Source organism: Pezoporus occidentalis, unplaced genomic scaffold, assembly GCF_034315485.1.
Source record: "Pezoporus occidentalis ecotype Australia unplaced genomic scaffold, CSIRO_AGI_Poc_V1 ctg282, whole genome shotgun sequence".
NCBI lineage: Eukaryota > Metazoa > Chordata > Aves > Psittaciformes > Psittacidae > Pezoporus > Pezoporus occidentalis.
The window spans coordinates 302,469-309,243 of NW_026914741.1; the positions used below are offsets into that span (position 1 = coordinate 302,469).

General features: G+C 50.6%; 1 protein-coding gene across 9 annotated transcripts in view; it reads right to left on the reverse strand.

Annotated features, from left to right (window-relative positions):
* ZNF592 (zinc finger protein 592) overlaps window positions 1–3,515 on the reverse strand; it is a 45,261-nt gene extending 41,746 nt beyond the window's left edge. For 5 of the 9 annotated variants that reach the window (XM_062625757.1, XM_062625764.1, XM_062625763.1 and 2 more), the window contains exons 1-2: window positions 3,420–3,515; window positions 2,354–2,465 (exon numbers count right to left, since the gene is read on the reverse strand). The gene's annotated coding sequence lies outside the window, so the exon portion shown is untranslated. Of the gene's footprint in view, window positions 1–2,353; window positions 2,466–2,568; window positions 2,676–2,980; window positions 3,118–3,419 lie in introns of those variants that run through there. The other 4 variants (XM_062625761.1, XM_062625759.1, XM_062625758.1 and 1 more) reach the window with 4 other exon arrangements.
* Window positions 3,516–6,775: the final 3,260 nt, after the last annotated feature.

Consider the following 6,775-nt stretch of genomic DNA (forward strand, 5'->3'; position numbering starts at 1 on the left):
ACATCAGTGCCGGGTTTCTTTTTTGTTTGTCCGGGTTTTTTTAGAGCCAATACACAACAATCACTGTGGATTTCTCAACAGATTCTCTGAAGAATTCAGTCCTGCTGAACAAAGGCAGCAGTAAACAGGTGGCCCAAGAGAAACAGGCCAGAAAAGTGAGATGACTCCCACCCAGAGCAATTTGTACAATAGAAGTCTTCAGTAAATATTTCAATACAGCAGCTTAAAGCATGGTAAACGAAGCGGGATTTATCTGAAACACAGGCAATCCTTAATTAAAGAAGGATGTGAGGCAAAACTGCCCAAAGACAGAATAAAGGATCACATTCAAATCATAAGAAATGGTGCTCCCAGCCAGCTCTCTCTTTATAAGCCCTCCAGAGGGATAGTGGGGACTTAGATGCTCACCACAGAGACCTATGACAGCAATAATGAAGCTCTGATGAGATGCATAATGAAAACTGACAGCACAGAATTACTTGAACATTTGTGTTTGCTATTGTCAGGGATAGTGGTTTTCCCCTGCTTAATCAAAATATTTTCAAGTTAGGGCAATATATAGACTTCCCAAATATTTAATACATGTTCTACTTAAACCCCAAATTTATGTGAACTGATGCATACTGTATGCAGGGGAGCTAAAAAAAAAAACCCCAAACCCAACAAAGAGTGTCAACTGAGCCAGCAGAGCACCAGTTCCTTGGCAAAGAGCACCCACAGGCAAGGTAAGTCCCGCCACGCTCACTTGACCTGGGCTGCATCAGAGCTGCCAATGCCAGGGGCAAGTGAGGGAGACAGCGCCCAGAAGGGGGCAGAGCTGGGAGGAGAGGCACAGATAGAAAGAAGGACCCTGGGAGAAAGCGGAGGGAGACGAAGGAGCTGTCTGATAGAGGCCACTGATTTAAGGCTGCTTTCATTATTTACAACTGGGTTTAAATGTTTGTGAAGTGTCACATTAAAACTGCAGGTATGGGGAACACTTTACAGAGCTGGACCAGGAAAAATCACTTCAGCTTTGAACAAGAGGACATAACTGTCTTTGAGCTTTATTTTAGCTGTGCCTCCAGACAATCCCCATAGGTGTTGCTTTGGTTAATCTACTGCAAAACATTCTGTGGAGACTTACTTGGCTTAAGAGTGGCTCACTGTGGTTTAGCTTAAACTTGTTCTCATTCTTAAATTAAACCACAAATATGAATGTCCACAGACAGCTGTGCAGTACGTTACAATCGCATCCCTAAGCAAGGTAGCTCGGCTGTGCACTACACCCCTGGAAGCTCAGATGATTATCCATATGCTTCACATCACTAGCACTTGATAAAGACTTCTGAAACACCAGATTACTGCAGTTGGCAAAGAATGTTGACCTAAAACTTCTCCTTCCTTTGGTGAGAAAACTTGTGCCAGCTGGGAGAGAACAAGGCACCACTGAGCTCCCAAAATTTCTGGCACATAAACCCTTCCACAAGGAAGATATTTCATCTTGAGCATAACCTGTAATGCTCAAGTTTTATATAGAGAAAAAGGAGCTTGCCAATCACTCTTGATTTTTCCACCTATCCACATCTTTGGACACAGCACTACTTTAAAATACCAGACAAAATAAACCTGAGGTATCTGCAACATTACAAAATATGCTTTTCTTGGAAGAAATGGTGCATTTTCAGAAGCTTTCGTGTACATCTTTGAGTCCTATGAAAGACTAGCTTACACTCTGCTATTATGAGAGCGCAAGTCTCTACTCAAGCATTTCTCCTCAAAACTGCATCTTAAACATGTCATACATGAAGCTAAAATTCTCAAAGCAAAACTCGACTCAGATTCTAGAGAAGACCAAGTAGGTACCTTGCTGACAAAAGTGACTTTTAAGTGAAACAAATTTAAAATTTTGACTAAACACCATTTATTTCTGTTCTCAGATAACAAACAGAAGCATATTAAAGGAAATCATGTCAAAGCTTCCTGCAAACTATTTTGTGAGGAAAGACGAAACCTCCATCTTTCTTGTGCAAAGGACTTGCCTTCAAACCCAAGCTTGAAATCCAATTTTCTTTCTCTGCTTGCCTGTGAAAACATGGAGGTTGAGATTTCCAAAGCAACAGAAGAGGTGAATAAAACAAGCAAAGAAGGAGTTACAGAGTAGAACACATGTATTTCAATGTGCAAAGCCAACCTCGCTATAGCACATTTCTCCAAGGAGCATGGAACCTAGAAGCCTCCAAGCCATCAAAAACACCCCTGTGAACTTGCTCGAGGCTGTCTGTACAACCTCAGGGCTGTGGCTAAGCTTCAAGACATTGCAGCCAGGCAGAGGCACCACAGGACAAGCACTCCATACATGCACCATACAAACCTTTCGCTAGCGGTGCTATTCCTGGGGCTTCTCAGAGCTCTGCAGTAGCTCCTCTGGAGCTTTCAAACCAGCGTGTACCATGCTGCTCAAGAAGGAGGTTCAAGATTGCCACCTAAAAGGAAAGCATGAAAATGCAATTACACCAAGGTTAAATAATACAGGAAAATAACGTTAGCAGTAAATACTGGTAAATCTGTAAAATAGCAGTGAGGTACATGGGAAAACATCGGCCAAGGGCTCCTCTCACCAGCCCAGAAGAGGGCTTCCTCCTGGAGGGATGGCACCTCCTGGAGGGATGCAGAAGGGATGTGAAGAGGGCTTGTCATCTGGGAAGGCACGGATAGCAGGAGCAGGGCCCAAGGAAGCGCAAGCAGTACATGCCAACTGGCAGCAGCCAAAGCAGACCAAGGCAGAGCCCACCCAGGGGCTGTCAGGGCCATGGGGAAAGTACAGGAACGGGGAACGGCAGCTGGTAAGAAATTAAACCGGAGGCTCCAAACGGGCCCCGGTGCTGCAACACCCACTGAAGTTGCAGGAGCGCGGTTCGGAATCACTGGTACGAGCGGGGCCGGGGGCTCGGGGTCACCGCCCGTGGCAGCGCTGCCGCCGTCTCCACGCGCGACCCACCCAAGACAAAGGCCTGGGGCCTCCCCGGCCGCCGCCCGCTCCCCCCGGCGCTGACACCCGGCGCGGCCCCGCGGCCCCGGCCGCACGTGGGCGAACCCCGCCGAAGTTAGTTTGTCCCAGCACCGCCGGACCGGGCCGCGCAGCGCCGCGCCGCACCGCACCGCCGTGGGGTCCGGGCCAGCACTCGGAGCCGTGACCGGAGCTGCCGGAGGAGCTGACGGTCGGGAGGTGAGGAGAAGGCGGCGGGCGCTCCGCGGACCGGAAGAGCCAGTGCGGCGGGCAGGCGGGAGCGCAGGGCTCGGTCCGCCGGCGGCGGGGCCGCCCGCCCTGCCCGCGGGGCGGCAGCACCCGCTCGGCCGGCGGGAGGGCGCAGGGAAGGCGGAGGGCGAGCGGGAGGGGCGGGCCCCGGCGCGGCCAAGCCCGAGCGGGCGGCACTCACCCACGCTGACGGCTCCTCTGAGGGCCCCGCCAGAGCCCCGCACAGGCCTCACCCCGCACCCGGCACCAACGGCCGCAACATGGCGGCGAGCGCAGCGGGCGGGGCCGGGAGCAGGGCGGGGCCGGGCCGGGCCGGGGCACGGCGGACCGCCCCCCGCGCCGGGCCCGCGGCGCCGCCGGCTCGGCCTCCCCGCCCTTCAGGGCCCGACCGCGGCCTCTGTCAGCCGGGGGGGGAGCGCGGGGCAGCCTCGCCAGCAGACGCTGTCCCGGTGCCCCGCTTCTCTCAGGAAGGCCTGGCCGGGGGCGCCCCGGGGGCCCCTCACGCCTCCGAGGGTTCGCGCTTCAACGTTTTCTCACCGAAACCGATCTTGTAGAAGGGCGTCCACTGCAGTCACCTCCCCTCGTCTTTTATCTCCTTCCTCACTGTACCCTGCATCAACACCGATGTGATTTTGCTTACAGTTAGGCAAAATGACGTGGCATTCATAGCATCATAGAATCCCACACTGGTTTGGATTGGAAGGGACCTTAAAGCTCATCCAGTTCAACCCCTGACACAGGCAGGGACCCCTTCCACTAGAGCAGCTTGCTCCAAGCCCCTCAGCACCCTCACAGGGAAGAGCTTCTGCCTCAGAGCTCAGCTCAGTCTCCCCTCTGGCAGGTTAAAGCCATTCCCCTTGGCCTGTCCCTACAGGCCCTTGTCCAAAGCCTCTCTCCAGGTTTCTTGGAGCCCCATCTAGGTATTGGAAGACTGTTACAAGGTCTCCTGGATTAATCACTTCATGTTCGCAGATGTGCAACAGGGTTGGAGTTTTGCCCCCTGCCTTACAACCTGGTGTAGGCTGTTAGTATTGACCATCGATGCTAATTGCTCAGCATCTTCCTCCAGAGGATGAAATTCCCAAGCACACATTAGCAAGTCACAGTATCACAGTATCACAGTATCACAGTATGCCAGAGATTGGAAGGGACCTCGAAAGATCATCTAGTCCAATCCCCCTGCTGGAGCAGGAACACCTAGATAATGTTACACAGGAATGTGTCCAGGCAGGTTTGAATGTCTCCAGAGAAGGAGACTCCACAACCTCCCTGGGCAGCCTGTTCCAGTGTTCCATCACCCTCACTGAGAAGAAGTTTCTTCTCAAGTTTAAGTGGAACCTCTTGTGTTCCAGTTTGTACCCATTACCCCTTGTCCTATCATTGTTTGCCACTGAGTAGAGCCTGGCTCCATCCTCGTGACACTCCCCCTTTATATATTTATAGACACTTATAAGGTCACCCCTCAGTCTCCTCCAAACTATAGAGACCCAGCTCCCTCAGTCTTTCCTCATAAGGGAGATGCTCCACTCCCTTAATCATCTTTGTTGCCCTTCGCTGGACTCTCTCCAGCAGCTCCCTGTCCTTCTTGAACTGAGGGGCCCAGAACTGGACACAATATTCCAGATGGGGTCTCACCAGGGCAGAGTAGAGGGGAAGGAGGACCTTTCTCGACCTACTAACCACCCCCCTTCTAATACACCCCAGGATGCCATTGGCCTTCTTAGCCACAAGGGCACAGTGTTGGCTCATGGTCATCCTGTCGTCCACTAGGGACCCCCAGGTCCCTCTCCCCTACACTGCTCTCTAACAGGTCATTTCCCAACCTATACTGGAACCTGGGGTTGTTCCTGCCCAGATGCAGGACTCTACACTTCCCCTTGTTATATTTCATCCAGTTATTCCCTGCCCAACTCTCCAGCCTGTCCAGGTCTCGCTGGATGGCAGCACAGCCTTCTGGCGTGTCAGCCACTCCTCCCAGCTTAGTGTCATCAGCAAACTTGCTGATAGTACACTCGATTCCCTCATCTAAATCATTGATGAATATATTAAATAATACCGGTCCCAGTACTGACCCTTGAGGCACTCCACTAGTTACAGGCCTCCAACTAGACTCAGCCCCATAGACTACAACTCTCTGGCTTCTCTCCTTCAGCCAGTTCGCAGTCCACCTCACTACCTGATCATCCAGTCCATACTTCCTCAATTGAGCTGTGAGGATGCTGTGGGAGACTGTGTCAAATGCTTTCCCACAGTTAAAAAAAAACAAAAAAAAGAATAAAAAAGAATTGTAGCAGTCTGTGCTTCACATCTTCCGCAATTAGTGGTGGCTCTGGAAGCAGTGGCAAGGCCACCCCTGGAGCATAATGTCCTGTGCTGGGCTCACCTCTGTGAGAGAGACTAGAGAGTCCAACAAAGGGTGCCTAAGGTGAAGAAGGAACCTCATGATGAGGCAAGGCTGTGAGCACTGGGACAGCTCATCCTGGGAAGAGAAGGCCGAGGTGGGCAGGAATCTTACCAATGTGCGTAGATAGCTGAAGGAAGACTACACAGCCGAAGGCTGTCTTTAGTGGTGACCAGACCCAGGACCAGAAACAATGGGCGCAAACCGAAACACAGCAGGTTCCCTCTGAATACCAGGAACATTCTTTCACTGTGAGGGTAACCAAGCCCTGGCATAAATTGCCCAGGGAGGCTGCAAGTCTCCATCCTCAGAGGTTTTCAAAAGCCGTCTAGATTTCCTGGGCAACCTGGTGGCCTTGCTTCAGGTTGGATCAATTGACCTCTGGAGGTGTCTTCCCACCTCAGTCACCATGTGATGATGTGAAGTATTTTGTGTTCAGGTGTGACTATGTCACCCATTGTAAGAAAAGATGAGTATTTCCTGAGTTTGTTTTTCCTGTAACATGACATTTTTACTATCTACACCTGGCACTGGACATGCAGCATTGTTCAAAACTCAATGTTTCTCATCGAGTTAAATAATTCTTTTTTTCCTTGTCATCAGTCCCATGGGAAAAACATTTCTTAGGTTTTTTTATTGACACTCATAGCTTCAGTTCAGCATCAGTGTCATCACCTTTCTCCTTTTGGAGGTGACTGCCTCAAGACCAACAGAAAGGCAAAGGAAGTAAAGAAGAGAAAACACTTCCAGTATTATAACTGCTACTTGTATTTTCAGCACCCCTCTATGAAAAGCTGTTTGGGGATCTGTAAGTTGTATCTATTAAGAGAGCTGACATTTCTTGCACAATTTGTAAAGAACTGCTGCAGTCCTGAACAAGTTGTGGCTTGCAGGAAAGCCACTGGAATTTGAAAGATTGTGCTAATGAAGAAATAATAATGCCAATGGGAATTTAGCTCCATCCAAGATGGCCAAGGAGGAGAGGCAGCCCTAAAGTGGCCATGTAGGAAGCTACATTCCCCTCCTCAAGACAGCAGATACACAAAAAGGACTAAGGAGAATCTATATTCTTCTGTATGAGCTACCTGCACGTGCACATTTTTAGTCCAATGTGGTAACTTGACAAATCTGGAAAT